The 21531-nt window shown below is 42.7% G+C and overlaps 1 protein-coding gene across 5 annotated transcripts in view; it reads left to right on the top strand.

Moving 5' to 3' along the window:
• BDNF (brain derived neurotrophic factor) overlaps positions 1 to 21531 on the top strand; it is a 46530-nt gene that overhangs the window by 21996 nt on the left and 3003 nt on the right. Inside the window, exon 1 of one of the 5 annotated variants that reach the window (XM_073347788.2) lies at positions 643 to 953. The exons of the other annotated variants lie outside the window; for them this stretch is intronic. The gene's annotated coding sequence lies outside the window, so the exon portion shown is untranslated. Of the gene's footprint in view, positions 1 to 642; positions 954 to 21531 lie in introns of those variants that run through there. 5 annotated transcript variants of the gene reach the window in all.

Here is a 21531-nt window from a genome sequence, read left to right on the forward strand (position 1 = left end):
TGCGTGTCTCCAGAAAGTGACTAGCGTAACGTTATCTGGAGCGTTCATTAATAAACAATGCTTATTATCTTGATTGCATCCTTAAAAGCAAACTATGAAGGGGTCAGTGAGGGAGCTATACTTAAATGGATCTGGTTTGTTTAATATACTAACACGTAAACTAGTATTCTCCCGCGTTTAAGAGATTTAGGTGCAGGCTCAGACTCCTGGTGGGTTTTATTTTGATGTGGTTCTTCGTTGTCATTTCTCGGTTTCTCTGCGTTTCTTTAGTAAAGTCAAACACCACTTTTGCCTTGTAGCAGGGATATAGAAGTTGCAAACTAAGGAGCAGGCAGTAGACCTGAGTCAGCAGCTGTGGAAGCCGAAGTGTGTGAATCAGAATAATTATCGGGGGAGGGAAATTCTGGGGGATCCCCCCCCGGTATTAACTGATTGGAGAGTGTATTACTAACTAGCATAGAATAAAGAGGCCAGGGGGGTTGTTGATCGGACCCCTTCAGGGCAAGAAGTTTAGGGAAAGAGGGAAGGGCTGGCAGTGCTCTGCTGAGTGAGGGGCTTGTCCCACTCGGCTGCGATGGAAGGGAAAAGGCGTGCGGTTCCTTTAAGCCAAGCAACCCGGCGCTGGTGGCTCGGGCTCGCTGGAGCTGCTTGCTGGAGACAGTTTGACCAATAGACGCCCAAACGGAGATCTAAATAATTCCTGAGTGAGAAGAAGCCAAGGCAGAGGCTTGTGTGAGAGGCTCCTGCACCAGCCGGGGAGTGGGGGTGGGAGTGGGGGGGATCTGAGCCTCACAACAACTCTGCTGCCCTCCCACCCTTCATAAAGCTTTGATGAGACACTTGAGCTGCCTCCTGTGTTGCTGGGGCTGCAGGAGGCGGCTGGTGGGACTGGGCGGCTCGGAGAGGATGTGACTTTCCGAAGCGACCCGAGCAGGCTTTGCGTGGACAACAAGGTACGAGGCGTCTCTTGGCCCGAACTAACTCACTCTTCTCCGCCAGCGCGGCCGCCTGGCCGGGAAAGTTGAGTGTCAGGGCTGGGCACGGGCGGGGGGCCGCCAGGGGCAACTTCTGGCTGGGCTTCCCCTTCCCATGAGCCAGCCCCTGGGGGCGGGCAGCCCCTGGCGCAGTGTGAGCCCGGGGAAGCGGGAGAGACGCAGGCCGGGGAGAGGAGGGGATCCCGTGCAGAGGGGAGTGCCTAGGGAGGATGGGCAGGAAGGGGGCCTGGGGGCGCGGCTCGGGGGGATCCAAGGCTGGGGGAAGAGGAGACGGGGGATCCAGGGCTCTGGAGTTCGGGAGCTGGGCGCCCATGGGCGGAGGGGGGGATGCGAGCCGGGGTGAGGCTGAGTTAGGGGGTCATGGGACTGGGGGTCCTTCCCCTCTCCCCGCTCAGGAGCGCCCCCAGCCGCCTTTGTTCCCTGCAGGCTCCGCTGGGCTCGGGAGAGCGCCCCGCCGGCGCGCGCAGACACCTGTCCGCCCCGTGCGCCGCGGCAGGGGCTGGGCAGGTAGCAGGCAGCGCAGCTGGGCTTGCTCGGAGCCAGGTGGGGGTGGCGCGGTTCCCAGCCTGTCCCCTGCCCAGCCCCCCGGTCCGGTCTCCCGGCGGCGGCTTGGAGCTCGGTCCAGAGCGAAGGGGGACCCGAGAAGAGTGTCTGGCCGCCAGGGCTTCCCCGTCGCTCCAAGCCCTGGCAGAGCCGGGGGCAAAGAGCCCCGTGCGTTGTAATGGAGACGGGGATTGCGCAGGCTGGCTGGCTGGGGACGGGGATCCCCCGGGGGGTGCGGCCACGGGCAGGCTCAGCGACACAGCTTGCCCGAGCGCTGCTGCAGGGGCTGAGGCAACGAGCGTGCCACGGGGGGGCGGCGGCGGCGGCCGGAGCTAAGGCTGCAATACAAAACAGCCCCGCGGGGCGCACGCCGTCCGTGCGCCGGTGCGAAGGTTGGGAGCGAGCGAGGGGAGTTTTGGTGGGGAAGGTGGCCCTCTGCTGGCCGGTGGTTGAACAGCAGCTTGCGGCCGAAGGAAAGGGGGAGCGAGGCTAGCTAGCTGTCACCACCGATCTCAATTCCCTGCTGGGGACTGGAAGGTCTTCCATGGATCTTAGAATCATAGAATCTCAGGGTCGGAAGGGACCTCAGGAGGTCATCTAGTCCAACCCCCTGCTCGAAGCAGGACCAATCCCCAACTAAATCTTCGCGAGCTACGAGCCACTCCAGCCCGCTTGTATTCTGCTAAAGCGTCACATTTAGCAAATGATGCACCCGTAATGAATGAGGGACGTATAGCTGCCTCTGTACAGCTGGCGTGAGATGCGCAGAGCATGAGAGATCTGTCATCACCGTTAGCTTATGTGTATGTCTTAACTGAACTTGCAATGAGGTGTTTCCCCCAGTCGGTCTGTGCAATAACCAGTGAACACTTTCTGAGGAGAGTAAAGGCATGTACATTGACAGGAATGAAGGCAAAGTGGATTTCTAAGTCTCAGAGTAATCTTCCCAGTACTCTATCTCTTTCAGCAATAATAGTTTGCTGGTTACACTGATGTAATTCTGTGTGCTAAACACCTTTTACAATAGAGCATACTACAGGAAAAGCTGCAAAACAGCGTAGTAAATAAATACATTTGGGTTCAAACATTTTACATCTTTTCTTCATTGTTAAACTTTGATACTTTACATTCTCATGTTCAGGACTGTTTTTTTAATATAGTCATAAAAGTAATGCATGAACTTTCATTGTTTGCTTTATGCAACATTAGATTTCCTCCAGATTTAAGGTTATTTGGCTATGACATGGACCGCTTCAAGCTATTATAGCTGTAAGGAATTAAGCAGTGCAGTTTTGGCAGTGGGCATACATAAGTGTATGTGTAACATATTGCCTGAAACTATAAATGGAATGTTTGAGTATAAGGAGAAGAAACTCATTGACCGCAGCTCAGAATAATGTATCTATATATCAACTGAGGTACAGTAGGTGAATGGAAAGATACACTTGTTGAAATGTAACCTTTACTGGAATTTAAAACATGTTGGTTACCATAACTGGAATTCCAATACCATAAAGTCTTTGTCCTTTTCATCAACTTTGTGTTAAACTGAGGAAAGAATATGAAAGTATTCAGTAAATAATTAAACGGATTATACTCTGTGTGCAATGAATGAAGAAGAGAACTCTTCAGGGTGTAAAAGTTTCTATCTTTGAGTAAATTAGATAATAGCTATGTGTTCTCTCTTTTAAGAATTGGGAAGATGGTAAAATAATGGTGTTTTTTTTCTGTCTTTGTTTTAATTTCATGGCTAGATTGAAAATAGTTCTCTTTCCTCTGAAAAGGAATTAGAATTAAATGGTAAGTGGTTTTGGATGGTCAAAACTGAATTAATGATTTGGATACCTTGCAATATCCTACTGATTTTTTTAAAATATAATTTTACGACATTAAAAGAGTAAAATGTTATAATCATGGACATCATTCTTTTTAATTCCGGAGATGCTATTAGTGTCTTCACTTGAACATTAAAGTTTTTTACAATGTACATTTTACTTTCACTTTATTATAGGTTGCTGTTTTGAGGTTATTACCATTGTGAGATCAATAGTCATTATTTATTTATGTTTCTAGTAACTGAGTTTTAATGTATGCAGGGAATCTATCCCGGTGATATATTCTCTTCAGCAAATATTTGTGTATCTGTAATTCGTGGTTTGATAAAAATACATATACATAAAAAAATCTATGGTATTTCATACATATCCACACATAGGGCCAGGCTTTGAACCTCTTGCTTATACACATGAACAGTTAGTCATCCAACTAGTCCCACTTATTTTGGGTGGATAGTTGTTCACCAGCATGAGTAAGAAGTTTGTAATCTGGTCCTTTATTTGTATGTGTTTAATCAGTCACCTCACAGTAAAAGGTCATAATATTGATTTAGGGCCACTTTCTCATCCCTTAATCACATTGAATAGTAGTTTAGTCCTTGAATAGTCTGACTGGAATCAATGGATCTACTTGCAGAGTAAGATACTACTTAATGTGAGTATGGGAATCAAAATTGCCCCCACAGCATTTGCATTACCGTTGACCCAAAGGTGGCCTGATTTGTGTAGCTGTGCAGTGATGTAAGTGGGTATAAGGCTCCCGGCAGCCATGTCCTAGCTATCCGAACCATGGGTGGATGTGCAGGAGGAGACAGTCTTCACAGAGGCATTACATCTCCTCCCACTGCACATGTGTGGTGCTTTAGGTGTGCAAACAGACTAGATGCAGGACTGTCCCTCAGACTGTGGGGGAATCTGTGAGGCACATTGAGACTCTCTTCTGGTCCACTCTTGGGGCAGCACAATAGCATGCTGCCACTTACTCTGGGCTCAGGCCAAAGCCACAACTTGGCCTCAAATATAAAATCACTTGAAAAGTGCTGATAGTCACTGTTAGTTAACACACCCAAGAAGAGCCTTTCTACAAGGCTCCATAACATGAACAAATTTTCTGCCATAGTACTACCACTTAATGTTCAACTTCACTGAACCACAGCTCGGGAAACCCATTTATAAATTTTATGCCTTGTGTTCAGGTCCACAGCATTCTTTGCTTTCTAGCACTGCAGAGAGGTGCCGTCATTATAAGGCTGTAAAGTCAGGTTAGAGCAAGCTGTAAGGATCAACAACATTTTAATTCTTATCTGAATAACTCTGTTGGAATAGGGGAGCGGGGGTAGAGGGGTGAAGGGGAGGGCAAGTGTATATTGTATTTTGTAAGGGGATGAGGAGGCTAAACTGAAAAGGCTGGCTCTCATCAATATGCTTTCAAACATAAAACACATTAGTTTATATGTTGCCACAGGAGGACTGCACGACCCAGCTGAAAACACAGTACAGAGTTACATTTTTAAAATTCATCTTTCTAATGTGCAGTCAAGACACACATAGGAAAATAAACATCCAATAAATCTTTTTTAAAGTCGCACACATAATGAAGATCCAGAGCTGAAAGAAGCCTGCAGTTTTAACTTATTATCTCTACAGTACTGTCTCACCGTAAACAATAGAACATAATAGCTGAAGAAGTTGCACTGTTAGCTCAGTTAATAGGCCCTCAAGGGTGCACATAGGAAAGCAGAAGTCAAGGAGAAGTTATGGGCAGAAGAATCTCAAACTTTGTGTGTGTAAATCTGAGAGTGGAGATCAGTGAGCTTTCACACTGCTATAGTGAGTACACTACTGCTTTAAAAATAAAAGGCCATCAAATTTATTTTAAGTGTCTGCCTTATAGATTTATATAAATGGCTGAAACATAGTGTTAAGCATGTGTCATCTGCCTACAGTGAAAAATCTCATGTTATGCACTGCGTGGGGTACTGGAGGCTCTGATGTAAGCAGCTATATCCTTTTAGTAGGGTAATTACTTACTTGTCTTGACTTGTTTTCAAATGATTGTTATGAGTACTCCTAATTGCAAAATTGCTGCTTAATTGAAAGACTCTCTCAATCATCTCTGAAAGCAGTTCATATGCTGGCACACTCTGTGATATCAAACAGTGAACTGCATTTTAAATAGGTGTTTTTAAGAACAGTTAAAGTTGAGTACTAGATTTGTAATTTTTTTTTAAATATTACTGAAATGAGAAGTAGTGGAACAAATTACAATCTCTGGTTCCAAAAAAGGAAAAAGGTGAGTAATATCCCCTTTAACACATCTTATTGCAGTGATCAAGCAGTACAGGTGTGCTTTTAAACAAGCTGACTGATGTGCAGCTGGAACTGAGACTGACAGCTGGTAAGCTGTGACCACTGTGTATCCTGCTGACCACTATTGTCTCATTGTTGCTTTGTGCTCCCCTATCTGACTGTTTCCATCTGTTGTCTCTTGTCTCAGAGCTGGATTGTAAACTCGTTGGGGTAGGACACTGACCTTTTGTACTGTGTTTGTACAGCACCTAACGCTATGGGATCCTGGCCCATGATTGGACTCCTAGATGCTGCCACAATAATAATGTACATTAACTACACAGTGCATTCGAACAACTTGCTCTTATACTGACTACATTGTGTAACAGATGATGTTGCCAGATTAAATCCTTATGCCACTTGGAGGCAGACTTCTTTAAATACTAGAAGACACAGCATCAGAGGGAAGAAAATACTTTAGTTTTTGGACTAGACAGGTGTGTTATTAGGACAGCTGTTCTGTTGGAATACCACATAACATTATTTTATGCTAGGCATGTATTGCTATAATTTTAGGTCCTGATCCTTCAAACATGTATGTGGGTAACTATGCTCAAATGAGAAGTCTCACTGACATCTGTGCAAATATTCACATGAGTAAATTTATGCAAAAGTGTGTTTGCTCGTTCAGGGTCTTAATTTTTCACTTTCTTCACCATACTGGGGCAGATCCTCAGCTGGTGTAAAATAGCTGCATTGATTTCAGCTGAGCCAGATTGACTTAAACTAGCTGAGGATCTGCTAATATATTGAGGATCTGATTACATTAACCACGTATTTGCTAGTCATGCTATATCAACTTTGTTAAACTAGGTGTGCAAAAAAACAAGTATCCTAGTTTCAATCACAGGAAGTATTAATTCCAATTCTTTATAAATCACTCAAGTATACAAAATGAAAAGGAAGGGAGGAGAAAACAGGTTGTTTTTATTTTGTAGTATAAACAAAGGATTTGCTAGGATGATACCGACTATATGTGATTATAGTCCCTTAGTTATTCTGATATTACCAGTCCCAAAATGTCCCATTACTGCATAATCTAGGCATCACTAATAGCTACACGAATTGTCTGAAGATGAGTTCCATAAGACTTCATATAATAACTTTTCATGCATTCGTGACAGCTGTCATCATGCTGCAGTAGTTGTATATTTACCTCACTAAGAATGTAGTATCTTTCCATGAAGTAATTCTCTTTTAAACTAGTTAATTAAGACTTTGTAATTTCTTTCCATGGCAATTGTGTACAAAATTGAAAGCATGACAATCCATATGAGTTTTTTTCTAAGTCCTCTAAAATGCTTGAAATTTAATGGCTCTTTATTCCATAAAGGTGCCTTAATTTTGGGTCCATTAAATCTATTTGCCTTTTTCCATATACTCTGACAGCAAAATGCAGAAATCATATTACTTAATTTCAGACTGTATTATAAATTTAAAGAAAATAGGGACGTTGCTTTAATTTCAGAGTAGAATAATTACAAGAGTTAATTCTATGGGATAAAAAGAATACTTATTGCTAAATTCTGGAGAAGTATTTGTAGATCTGAGTAGCTCAAAATCTGAACTACTATCGCCACCTAGAGATAAATTCCACACATTTGCCAGACATGCCAACAACTTTTTGTGTAAGCAACTCTTGAAAACTGAAATTAGTGATGAGGCTATTAATATTAACTGCTCTGAGTAGACAGAAACTAGGTTTACCAGTGCATGGCGTCTTTGTTTTTAAAATATTTATGCATTAAAGTTGTGTCTATGACTTTTCTGATGAGGCAGAAAACTCTAGTATTCACACAGTCCTCTTTATGCGGTGTGAACAAATAAACAAGAAGGAACACTTTCAGTAAATCAGATGCCTATTTAACTTTATATTATTACTAGGGAAATATTTGCAAGTTAAATTTCTCTGGGTTTGTTACAGGTGTCATTGAGACTCAATTGCATGTTCAAAGTGTGCGCCAAATACATGATTGCAAAATCCCTTTAAGGATTTGATTTTTCATTTACGTGAAAACTAATTTAAAATAATTTTATTGTGCAGGAAAGTTTTTTTAATAGAAATTCCAAGAATTTTTTGAGGCTGTGACTCTTGAGGATGAGATCCTCTCTGCATTGAAGTAAATTGCAAAACTCCCATTGATTTGAAAGTGGCTGAAATTCTGAACCCAATCTTTAAATACAATATTGAGGTTGAACTGTGGGAGGGATATGCAGATGTGTGTTTAGCTACTCCATACATTGTACAATGAAGAGTGGATTATTCTATTCTATGTGTGGCTGGCTCAGAGAAACCCAGAATGAAGGAGGGCAATGACAATTTCCCCTCTTAAATGTTTCATATTTCCTTCTGGTTGATGGAAATTATAGTACTTGCCTTCCATTTGGGAGTATGCACTTCCCTGGTGCAGCCATCAGGAGTTGTTCATACAGAACGCTAGAGTGTTTCTCTGCACTCCCTACCTCCCAGAACCCATATAATCTTTTTTCTAAATATTTCTCCCTGACTTCACATAGGAGACTGGTTTCAGAGACTTAAAGGTAGACTTAAGATAGCCAGTATACAGCCATTAAGCTAGGGTTTTCAAAGATGTCTAAAAGATTGAGGCCCCCAACTCCCACTGAATTCCAATGGAAGTTGAGAATCTAACTCTTAGGCAACTTTGAAAGTCCCAGCCATTAGTCTATAATATTTACTTAGCATCTTGTCCTTTTAAATGATGACTCTGGTTATTTCTCAGAAACTTTAGAACCTACGATTACAGTCACACACTATATTATGGTAGATGACTAATCTATATTTCCTAAGTTTCTCTTGGGATTCAATGAGTTATTGTGATATAAAGAGAATCCTTTATATTCAAGTTAGGAGCACAAATGCAGAAGTCTTATACTATGCTACATTATAGAGAGTCATATGGTTAGTGTTCACTATATCAAATTATGATCTCAGATATCTGAGAGGCTCCCATTGATTGCAATTCTAGTTATGTATGCACATCTGAGAGCAGAAGCTGGCCTATTACAGTACAGTAGCCACATAGGCACACATATGTATGCAGTGTTGTGTAAGAGTAGGCTGCTGGCAAAAAAACATATGTCTCAATTATAGGGAGGACTCTTGAGCAAAAATATCGTTGTACAAACATAGGGGTTTAAAAGACCTCAACACATGCTTCTGCATCATGATTATTTATTTAGCAGCAAGCACTGGACTAGAATCCTTTTCCTCTCACCCTAACCAATATTCATGGGATCTTATATTAAGTGTCTAAAGGAGATGGTAGAATCAAACATACAACCTCTCAATCCTAGTACAACCTCTCAATCCTCTCAACCCTTGTCTCATCCAAGATGAGTAAAACACTGCTTTATTTGAACATAAGAGCTCCTGAGGAAATACAGCATTGTTTAGAGCAGGGAACTAAACATCATAATCTCTGGATTCTTTAACCAGCTTTGTCAATGACTGTTTGAATTTGCCAACATCCTTAATCTTACTGGGCCTTAGTTTGTCCATCTCTAAAATGGACATGCACCCTGTAAGTGCTTGAGATCCTGAGATGAAAAGAAACTACTTACATATATTTAGTTTTATTTAAGGGCTGAATTAATGAAATCAGTCGCTCCTGCTTAAGAATAACGGTGTCCCTGTTGCTAGTGTGAATATTCTTGGCAAGGGCTCCTGGTCATTGTTAGGACTTGATTCTTGGTGTTCTCAGATAAATGAGAGTCTGCTGGCTTCCTGCTCTCATACTTGGATCTTCAGTTGATGTTTCTGCTCCTCATGAGTTGATCATCTGATCTGATTAGAACATAAATGCCAAAAGACAAATAGTTGTGATGATAGGCTTCACTCTGAATGCTGACAGCTGAATCCAAGGGGGAAGAAAAACCACAAACAAGCCAAGTTGGCAGTGAGTCTAAACCAGTGCCTAAGATCCAAACACAGATGAACTATGGTGAAGTCATGAACTTCATGGCTACCCTTTATCCTTACCGTCCTTCAGCCCTAGTGGGCTGAACCAAAACCAGATCTGAACACCTCTGAACTTCCATAGGGTTTGGATCCAAATCTGAACATTATGGCTTGTGACAAAGTCACAGATTATCTTTTCACTGCAAAATATTGGCAGGTCACCACAGATGCATCATGCAGATTTGGTCAGCAAGGAGGTCCTTGTTTTTTGTTCTTCTTTTTTTTATGAGCAGCAAAGAGAAGTTTTGCAAAGTTTTTTTTCTGTATGAGGGAAACAGCCTGGAATATGCAGGAGCCTCTTAAAGGAAACAGTAGAAAGGTGAGCTAAGCAATTGTTTATCCACATGCACTCAGTAGGGCGAAAAATCAGGGCAATACAACTGCATGTAACAGCACAGAAACATCCAGCACTGTAACGGTGGTACTCATAAACAAAGATACCTAGTTTCCCTGGACAGAATCTGGTTTGTTAAAGAACCCTGTCCCATATCTCGGTGACATGTTTTCCTTGGAGCACGGGCCAAATGATGCGGTGTTTTTAAGTCCCTCTTAAAGTTGCCCTATAAAATTGTCATAACGTTTACCAACCCTGGCACAAAATTTACTTTTCCAGCCTAACAATGATAAAAATAAATGAAAAAAATAATGATGATTTATTTGCCCATTCTAAACCAAAAGTTCACCCAGGACCAGTGGGAGAATAAGATTCTGCAAGACTAAATTGAATAATAAAATGATATAAGGCTGTAAGAGAGCTGAGCCCTAAATCTCTATGGAGCCTCTGCCTATGGTTTTGGCAAATCTGAGGGTGATAGTTCCACAGAAGTAGTGCAAAAAGCTCAATCACCTGGATTTGTCTTAACTTGGTTCAACATTGACCTTTTGCTGAATAGAGCCCCCAAATTGTCTGAGAATATTAAAATCATGCATTTGGAAAATTCTTCTATAACCTCCTTGCTAATGGGCCAGTAGCCATTAAATGAGAAATGGAAAACAGGACAGAGTAAAGCCATGAACGAGTTTAAACAAAGGCTACTCTGAAGCAAACAGATTTAGGGCCAAATTCTGATGGGTGCAGAGCACCTGCAATTTACTTCTGTAATCAACTTCAGCTCACTGGGAATTGATTTTGCTGGGAGTTGCAAGTTCTTAGCACTTCTGATGATTGGTAATCTTCAAGTGTACCCCAAAATGTGATCCATTGAATTATGTGATATGACCCAGGGCTGTCTTACGTTGAATAGAGAGATGTGGCCTTGGAGATGATGGAATCCAATATGCCTGCCTCCATCTTGATTTTTTTCCCATTGCTTGGATCGAGATGGAGCTCTGCATACTGGATCTCATCCTCTCCCCAGGGAATGTATCTGTATTACAAATGGGGCAGCTCTGTTCTTCTCCATTTTAAACAAATTAAGGGGTGACCTTCATGTTCCTGGCAACATATTATGCAGTCCTCCTAGGGCAATGTTTTTTGCAGCCCTGGCTATCACCTACTTGTGCAGTAGTTGTTCTACACGTGGAATAGTTATTTTCAGCTTTTCTGAAGCTGCTTTCACTTGGAGCATAATCATTGTGTATGGGCCACGGAAGCTGTGATGTGTCTCAAATCAATACTCTGGAAGAGCTGCCTGAGCATGGAAGAGCATGTTTCTACATTAGCATGTCATTTCAATTTTAACAATATTTGTTGTTGTTGTTGCTGAGCCCACATATTAGAAGCAGGGAGATCAGGTTAAAAACTGAAGAGTGAAGGGGGGAGGGAAAAAGAAAGCCATATGGCAAGAGCAGGAGGTCTGGCCACCCCACCTTGGGCTCGTGACGACATGCCCTACATTTAACCTACAGTCAGGAACTAATTAACAACACAGATGGGAGTGAGCTAGCATATGTATTCAAAATAATACCCTTAAGGTTTTAATGAGCAGCCCTGCCTCTTTCTGAGTAAGAAACAGAGTGAATCCAGTGTTGCTAAAGAGAGCTTTGCAAAATGTATGAGTAATATGAATGGGTAGGCTATGTTCTGTAGTGGCTAGAGCAGGGGACTGGGAGTTTGGGCTTCTGTGTTCTTTTCCTGGCTCAGCACTGATTTGCTGTGTGACCTTGGGTAAGTTACTTAAATCTCTCTGTGCTTCAGTCTACCCATCAGGAAAATGGGATTTTTAATACAATTCCTCCCTCACACACGTGTTGTGGGGCTTAGGCTTAATGTCTTTAAAGCACTTAGAGATCTCAGATGACAAGCGCTATAAAAATGTTAGAATTTATACAAGTAGGGAGGGACTACAGAAATTCAAATACTCGATCTGTGTCCTCTTGCACTTTATTTTTTTCAGAGTAATACCTCTCAAGAGTTACTGGACCTGGTTCTTTGTCCATCTGTCCATATACAGAGCTGTTTTCTATTTCTGATAGGAAGGTTATTTCTGGGTAGCCTACTTTGTATCCTTTTGTGTGGCTTTTTTGTCTTTTGTTTAGTTTTTCTTTGGAATGGGGAACCATTATATTTTCCTCAGTTAACGTTTGCTTCCTCATTCTCTTCAGCTATCTGAACAGCGGCTCTCCTTCCCTGGAAGGCAGCAGAATCTGCGGGAAGGGGCTGGCCCGGAAGCCGCTTCATAGATATGTTACTTAATTACTTAATAACGTGTGTTCTTCCCTCTTTGGAGCTTGAGGGGTCTGGCAGCAAGAGCTGTATCTTGGCAACAAGACCACGTCCACACTCAAACACAGCTGGGGGAGGAGGGGATTTCCTAGAAGCAAAGCATTCTGGAGGGCGGAGTGTTAGCTTGGGACAGGCTGTCTTTTACATATCACTGCTTACAGGTATGTTAGAGCTACTTGTACACTTCTGCAAATAGTTACAGGATACATTTCGGGGGGAGAGTCATGTTTGGGAAACCGTCTACACTCCAATCAGCCACCTTTGTTATAGAGTTGTACTGAAAACATCATCATTCCCAAATATACATCTGTCCGTGAGGAGTCTGTCTCACTGGAACCTGTCTTCTGTATGGCAAAAGATTGTGCTGCTCTGATGCAGCTGTTCGGGTGGTAACCCCATTTAATTTCATTCCCACAAGATCGGTCCATGGAAATACTGGGACAAAGCCTCGGCTGGTGTAAATCACCATAGCTCCATTTACCAGTTTACACCAGCTAAGGATTTGGCCCCCTATGCTCTTCTGGGATTTACCAGAGCAGTGAACCTTTTAATTCTGATGGAAATAATGTCTCAGGGTTGCAGGGAGCCTGTCACTAGACCTAGTGACAAGTATGAAATAAACCTCTGTTACCACTTGCTGAATTAACTACCATGGAAAATTGGGGAAAAAACCCGTACATTTATTAATAAACTATAAAAAAACAGTTGCTCAGGGAAGGGGCAAACCAACTTTTTTTTAATTGTCGGGAAAGAAATCATTTCAATGTTCCACCTTTATAGAAATACAAAACAGCGGAATATTCCTTCAAGAAAAGAAGTCATTCCATTTACATTTGGGAGCAAGGACAGGGGCCTGACAAGAGTTATCTGACACTTACCCTGTATTTTCTGTAAGGCTGCTGTCTTGTATTCATTAGAATCTATTTTTTTTAAAAAAAACCGCCTTGATTTACCACAATGATACTGTGAATGCTACTGCATGATGCTTGTAATCAGAAATTATATATCATCGTTATCAATTTTTTTTTAAAAAAAAGCGTGTGCTCCATATCCAAATGTCTGTATTGCAATTCTGGTAATATTTTAATATTGCTACTGGTGAGTAACCTGTTATCTTCAAACATTCAAAGCACGGAGTCAAAGTGGAACACATGCAGCAATTCCCCACACGCTGCTTTAGTGCCGTGACAGAGGTGGTTTAGCTTTCTAATGAGTATTTATGTCTGTGTTCAACAAAAATTCCCCACCATGGCATAGACGATGGAGGCTTTTCAACCTTCCCAAGCTCAACCACTAGCCAATCAGATTGTTGCTAACAAACCAATATTGTCCTTTACATTCCATGGAATTTTGGACTCCTGGCTTTATCAGACTCCCTGAAGCCACTCTGGAATCTGAATGTAAGCTTTAACCCTTGCCCATAAATGGAAAGTATCCCCACAGAGATGCCATGCTGATGAATGGACTCAGCATGTTTTGAGAGAAGTCCAAACTTTGGGTGGATGGACAGAAGATGACTGTCAACACTGCTAACAAATACAGACACAGTTTATGTTAATACGGTCAGAGCTCTGATAACAGGCATTTCCAGTTTTTGGTTCATGATCATCACAGCAAACTGTTGATTTATTTCATTTTGAGGACTGACTATGGCTAACAGCAAGGTATCCAGTCAGCTATTCTGTCACCTAGATCAAAGCCACACACAGTCAGGACCTCAACACAGATAAGTATCTTGCCTAGAACAAATGAGTGTAGTGTCCCTATTGCTTTCTTCCTATCTAGAAAGCACACTGAGGGCCAGTTGAGGTTGTACAGCCTTGTCTGTCTGCCCATATCATGGGACAGATGTGTCACCTGAGCATTATACTTCCTAACCTTTAGTCTTCCTAGCAACATGAGACATGCATTGTCTATTGCTTACATCTGATCCAAACTGCCACCTATGTGGCCATATAGGTGGCCAGAAAGGAATTACTGCTTGCAGCAATGTTCTTATTTGGGAGGTTCTGCAAGCTTTCCCATTGCTGATAGGCAACCTAAGCACTAAATAAAACTGGTATGACAACTCGTGTGCCAGCATGATCATGGCTGCAATCCAGCTAGGCATGAGTTTCAGTACTAATGGCTCTTAGGGTTGCCAATTTTGGTTGGATGTATTCCTGGAGATTTCATCACAACATAATCTTTAATTAAAGATTAATCTTTAATTCCTGGAGACTCCTGGACAATCCTGGAGGGTTGGCAACCCTAATTTGGCTATTGAAGGAGAGTGGCTTGAGCAAATCGTGGCTTGTTCACTGATTAAGAAGAGAAAACTACCCTCAGTGTGGAACTGGCTAAATTTTGACATAGGCTGGTTATATTTCACGCAGAGTTAAAAGGAGTGATCAGTTCCATAAAGGAATCTGTCTTGTCACAAAAGAGCTGTTCAATGTTTCTGCTGAATCAATCCTTTGATGTAATATCACAAGTGTAAGTGGTGCTAAGATTGTTGCATGCAGTTTTCAGAGCTAACCTCTGTTTGGAAATCAGTGTTGCTTCCAATGATCAGCCTTTGCTGATGCTTGGATGTCACTCCTGGAAGTTATGCCTTTTCTGTATAGTTCAGTGGTTCTCAAACTTTAGTATTGGTGACCCCTTTCACATAGCAAGCCTCTGAGTGTGACCTCCCCCCTTATAAATTAAAAAACACGTCTTTATATATTTAACACCATTATAAATGCTGGAGGCAAAGCGGGATTTGGGTGGAGGCTGGTAGCTTGCGATCCCCTATGTAATAACTTTGTGACTCCCTGAGGGGGTTCCAACCCCCAGTTTGAGAACCCCTGGTATAGTTCTTATAGAATGGTGCAAGAAACTAACCCCTGGTATAGTTCTTATAGAATGGTGCATCCCTCCCCGCCCCACCATACTCAGCTCCTGGTAAGTAAAATGAACCTGTTGGTAGCTAAGATATTTGAGTGGTGCTCCTTCTGCATTGTTAGTTATTTCAATTCTAAGCTATTTTCTGATTAGTGCATTATCCTGTATAAGTGGATACTCATTAGCACTTTCTGTAGCTCAGTCTGTAGAACTGTTTCAGTGATAGTCCCATATTCACATGCTCACAAGTTTCTGAAAATTATTCCCCTTTTGAGTGGAGTGTTCCACCTGTGGCCTCTTATCAGAAGGTGAACTCCTTTTTGGAAAGCTGCTGTTGTTTTTATTCACTATGGTTGTGCTCAGAGGCCCCAATCCTAAGGTGACCATATTTCCCAAAGAGAAAACTGGATACTCCCAGCTGCTCGTCTGAGGCCCCCCCCATCCCTCCTGCACGAGACTGTTGCCCGTGGCTGGAACTCTCCCCTCCCAGCCCCTTGAGGCTGTTGGCCCGTGGCTAGAATCCTGTGAGGGGGACCCCTCAGGAGTCTGTCAGCCTGTTGCTGGAACCCTTCTGCCATGCTGGAACACTTCCCCAACTCTGCCTCCCCTGCTGCAGGGGGTTGGCATCTCCACTTGCCACCACCCCCCCTCCCCAGTTCCTCCACACTGCACCCCACTTTTTGGACAAAAGTAGGCATTGGTCCTGTTTGCTCCTGCCAGCAGATCAAGTCAGCCAGAGCAAACGGGACAAATGCTACCTTTTAAAAAAGAAGAAAAAGTCAGGACAGCCGGTACAGGGCTTAAAAAAGAGACTGTCCCGGCCAACACTGGATATATGGTCGCCCTACCCAATCCAGACCAGGTCTTCAAGGTGCTCAGTGTCATACAAACATCTGGAAGGCTGTGTGTGTGGTGAGCTAAACAACCATTTTCCATTGTAGAAGTATTAAAAATAAGAAGAACGTTAAAAAGGCCAGACTGGGTCAGACCAAAGGTGCATCTAGCCCAGTATCCTGTCTTCCGACAGTAGCCAATGCCAGGTGCCCCAGAGGGAATGAACAAAACAGGTAATCATCCAGTGATCCATCCTCTCTCACCCATTCCCAGCTAGCGAACAGAATGTTCATGCACACACACACCCGCACCCCACCCAAAGGATATCACCGCTCTGCTGAAATGAAGGTGAACAAGAGTTGTGACATCACTGAGCCGCTAGGCTTGGAAGGCTGTCCTGCCATTTCCTCACCTACCTGTGCTGCCACTTTCTGCATTGTCTCCACCTCTCGAAGTGGGGACAGTGAGCCTCTCAGATGTCAGCCTGATGGAGGTGCTACCAGGAGCTCCTGCCTCAAGTATTTTTGGGGGTTAAGACGACCTTGGGTATGGGGTGGAGGGAGGAGTCTGTTTTGTACCATTGGAACAGCTGGGCATGCCTCCCTGTAATTTGGGGGAACCATCTCCCCACCACCATCCTTGCCCCATAGCTTTCCCAGTCCCAGGAATTTATAGGACAAGTGCTACCAGCAGCACCACCAAGCTAATATTTCAATGTAATGTCAGGACAGCATGGCACAATTGTTTTGTGGCTTTCTGAGACTCAGTTTACCTCTTTCCTTTCCTCTCCCCTGATTGCTCTTGGCATTTCCCCTCTTTCTTGGGTGCAAGAGCTCTGGTCAAACTTGGGGACTCCTCAAAAACCCCATATGGTACCCTGAATAGAGATATACTTCCCCAGAGCCACAGGTTGGCTATCACGGCTATACAATGTATTATTGTTGTATAGCAGCTGTCATACACTCTTGTGAGACAATAAGAATATCTCATTTTCGCAAGATGTGGTTTGCAACAAACTCAGACCTTCTTGCAGCTTTACTTCCAAATAGCACCTAGCTTGTGTAGTTCCATCGCTGCCATCTCTGGCAACATAGCTGGTTGGTATTATTACCTGAGGAAGCAATAAGCACCAGCATGAATAGGGAATAATTCTTCCCTCACATCATGCAACAATTTACGAACACGCTAATTCCTTAGATTGTGACTTGTGCATGTGGTTTTTTCCTTTGATTTCAGTAATTAAAAATAATTATAAAGTTGGATGTATAAATACCCCTAAGGATAACCTACATGCATCAAACATCCAGTTATGCATGCGTTAAAAGTTAATCTTGTTTGTTCTCAGTACATTTAGTCTTTGCAAATCATGTGCTGACATGCATTTCATTTTGGTATCTGTTCACACGCTTCTGTAATGATACATAGAGCAGGAACTCATGTCTGTGCCCTTCAATAAAATTTAGCAAATTGAACTTAAAAAAATATCTTAGAAAATGGCAAGACAGAAATTGAATAGTTTCTTGCTGCTACTTTTATCTCCCACCTGGGGTTCCATTCTGATGAATTTAAAGGCCTCATGTACAATTCACTGCCTAATTTGTTTCCTTTATTTTAACTTTCAAAACCATGTGGCTTTAGTGTCAAGATCCAGTGGAGAAATGTACTTATGCACAGCTATTGACTAGGTCTCTCTGTTGGAAATAGGACCTGTTAATCTTTTTAGAATCTGCTTAAATTACGTATCTATATAATTATACTATTTTATATTTCAATGAAGTCTCATTAAATGAAAGTATTTGTTTTATTGGAGGGATTATGCAGATATGTAATTAACTTCAGATGTAAACTAGTCCTGGATAATTGGCAAGGCCCGCATGTAACCGGTTGCCTTCCGATTGTTACAGTTACATGGCCTACTTCAGACCTCACTTACACCAATGTAATTCCATTGACTTCAGTGGCATTACACCAGTGCAAACCAGGACAGGTTTATCTGAGCTCAGGCCCATGTGGTGTATGACCTCACTTTTTGTTGTTTTTGCTCTGACATGCTGTATTAGGGAAGAAGGATGTTTCTGTGGTCAAAACACTGGGCTGAGACTCAGGAGACCTCATTTCAGTTCCTTAGCTCTGCCACAGGCTTCCTGTGTGATCTTGGAGAATTCTCTTAATTTCTATGTGCCCCAGTTCCCCTTCTGCCAAAATGGTTCTTCCTTTATCTAGGCTATGTATACTGTAAACTCTTTGGGCCAGGGACCATCCCCTACAATGTGCACGTAGAGTGCCTAGCATAATGGGGCTTTGTTCTCAGTCAGGGCTTCTAGTTGCTATCACAATACAAACTAATATTAAAAAGTGTATTGTGTCAAACTTGTGTTAAAGCCAAACACATCATCTCAGAGCATAACTGATGGAAAGAAGTAACAGCACCCATAAAGAACATGCAGGATCAGGCCCTGGTCTGTGTTTTGAGTTGAAGTGGGAGATCTTGCCCTGGTTGACCAAAAGAAAAAGCAGTGGCAGGAAAGCTCTGGCAGGGAGGAAAACTGAGTTACTGCAGAAAGTTGGCCACCACACTCTCCCTAGCAAAAAAGGCAGAGATTCTGTCCCCAAAGCCTGGAATACCCCAGAGATCCCCATGGATCTGCTACAGAAAAAGGACGATCCACAGAGGAGCCGTGTGCATCTGTACTGGCTTAGTGGTCCCATTTCACACCTTTTGGCTCTGTGCCCTGGGGCCCTCCTGGGAAAGTGAAAGGGCATGCATGCTGCATTAACTTCTAGGTATATTTGTCACTTTTTGCCTGTGTGGGGAAGGGACAATTGTTATAGCCCAGCCCTGTGCACAGATTCCTAGAATTGCTGAGGCACCTCCGTGCAAGGTTTCATTGAGGTTGTCTTTCCACATGGAAAAGGAAAGTACTGCACTGATTCTGGATGGATGAATCCCTTCCCCACCCTCACCCGCCTGCACGGATACAATAGTAAAGGATATTTAGAAATGCTGTTAGAAAAGCAGATTGGAAGATAGGCAAATACAGCTCTCTTCTCTTTTTCCCTCCTCTGGCTCATACAGCATAGTAGCTAAGCAGCAAACAGGAGTGCATACATAATCTGTACTGGTATTTGGATTTACAAGACATGTACTGTAATGGAACAGGCAATAACTCTATTGATCTGGGAGCAGAAGGGAAAGAACTGAAAACTCACATTCAAACTGTAATAACTGTTTCCAGAGACCCTTTTGATATGGATATTACAATATTAAGGATCTGGTACCAATTCCTTAAGTGAGATATGAACCTTGCATTCATCAGTACATTTTCAGTGCCTGGGGTAATACTTTTAAAGTAACAAAGAAAAAGTCTCCAGCTTTTGAAAGTGGCTGAAAGAATTTTATCTGAGCACTGAGATTTAACACTCTCATTCCATTGTGACTTCATCATTACAAGATTAGCAGACTTCCTGTGACTGCATCTGTGCTTCCACTATGAGCACACTGTTGCCTATGAAATGATAAGGTTTTGTATGTGTTAAAAGGATTTCCCTCCACATTAGCACATTTGGACATCATTCTTTGCCAGGGATGATGATTGTGCCCAATGCACAAGTTACTAACAGTCTCTTTTCTCTATAAAGAAATACAGACAGACCCATCCTTTGAGATGTTACATATCCATTGGTACTTGACCCATAACTCGTTTAAAGGGGAGACTGTTGACATTTTAGGGTCCCAAGATTCACTTATCAGAAATGTGTGTTTATGGTGCCTTAAGGGTGGATTCCAGATATAGTTTTTCTGTTTGCTGCCAGGCTAAATTGCTAAAAGGAAAAAAAGCCATGGTATGGTGACCTCTTGTATCAACAAATCCACATGTGCGCTATCATCATGCAAATCTGGCAATGTAGGAGATGGCTGAGAGGATTGTTAATAGGATTGAAAGCCTAATTGGACTTCAGCCCCCATCCCTCCAGATTACTTATGCACGATAAAGATAAATCTATGTCATGTGTAAATTGATCAGGATTAGGGTGGATTCTTTTCTACCATGATGTAGGGAAGAACTGGTTAGGTGCATTGTGGGTGGTAACTGACTGAAGCAGTAGGTATTGAGCAGTGACAGACTGGATGGACCAATGGCCAGCTGGCAGAGGATATCTGTGGACTAATAGATTGAACTTTTCTTTTCTTTTTTTTTTTTGTCTCCCACAAGCACTGTCATGCCTCTTTTTCACAAGATCTCTTATGGCTGACTCTGGGGGAGGATTAGGGGGGTGTAGGGCAATCATCTGGATGCCAACTTCCAGAGGTGCTGAACTGCTGTGCCACTCAGTTTTGGCTGGCTTTCCCCCCGCCTCTCAGTCACTCATGGGGAGGGGAGGTGCCAAAAACATTTTCCACCTTGGCCAGCAAAACGGCTAAGCCACTACTGGTGAAATGTATGTCTTAAATCATTTTGCAGAGCCACTAGTCTCTTCTCCTTCAAATCCCTTCTTAAACCCCATTGCTATCATGATGCCCGCTGTAAACTGCCTAGGTAGGTAGTCTGTTAGTGATTCATTCTGTCACTCATTTACTTGCCTAATTTTAAAACAAACTTTGAGGCCCCCAAACTGTACACCTAGCTCATATGTGTGTCCTTATTGCACTTACCTTTGTCTCTCCCCTCCCCACCCTGTTGTGTTTTACATCCACCTGGCATGTCTAATCCTTATTTAGACTGTAAGGTTTTTGGCATAGGGACTGTCTTTTATTTTATTCTTGTACAGCTCCCTGTACAATGGAGCTTTGATACTGGCTGGGGCCTCTGGGCACTATTGTAATATAAATAATAACAACAGTAATGAGTACTTGAATGGAAGCCATAAGATCTTGGTCTGTTCCTAGCTCTGCTGCTAACTTGTTGTGTGATCTTGGGCAAATCACTGAGGGGAGAATTTTCAAAATGTTTACAGATTTTTTCAGTGGCTCAGTTCTTGGGTGCAGCTGAACCAATGGGAGCATAATCTCTCAGTGCCATAGGTGCCCTGTCTGTCAGTAAGATAAATCTATGTTTATATTAATAATGATACCCAGTCTGTAAGATGCTTTGAGATCCAAAGGATGAAAAACACCATTCATGTACAAAATATGGTTGTTCCTCATCATTAGAGCAAATACTATGTTCCTGTGAATCACAGGCATCAGGTTTGTTTAATTTCAATGTGTCTGTGCCACAGTGACACACTTAAACAGGAAGGATGACTTGGACATAAGGGGTGAGTTGAGCTGGGGAGATCCTCAAGTAAATTCCTCTTGAAAGAAATAACCCTTCACTAAGTGAATGTTGGGCCTTAAAACCTGGGCAGTGTCCCTCTAGCATGTGAGTTTGGTCTTTTCTACTTGCGAATTTGGGAGTACTGGTTTCCCACAGACTATTTGTAGGAGATGAAGTAAGACTTCTGCAGAGCACCCTGTTGCCAGAC

This window comes from Lepidochelys kempii, chromosome 6, assembly GCF_965140285.1.
Source record: "Lepidochelys kempii isolate rLepKem1 chromosome 6, rLepKem1.hap1, whole genome shotgun sequence".
NCBI lineage: Eukaryota > Metazoa > Chordata > Testudines > Cheloniidae > Lepidochelys > Lepidochelys kempii.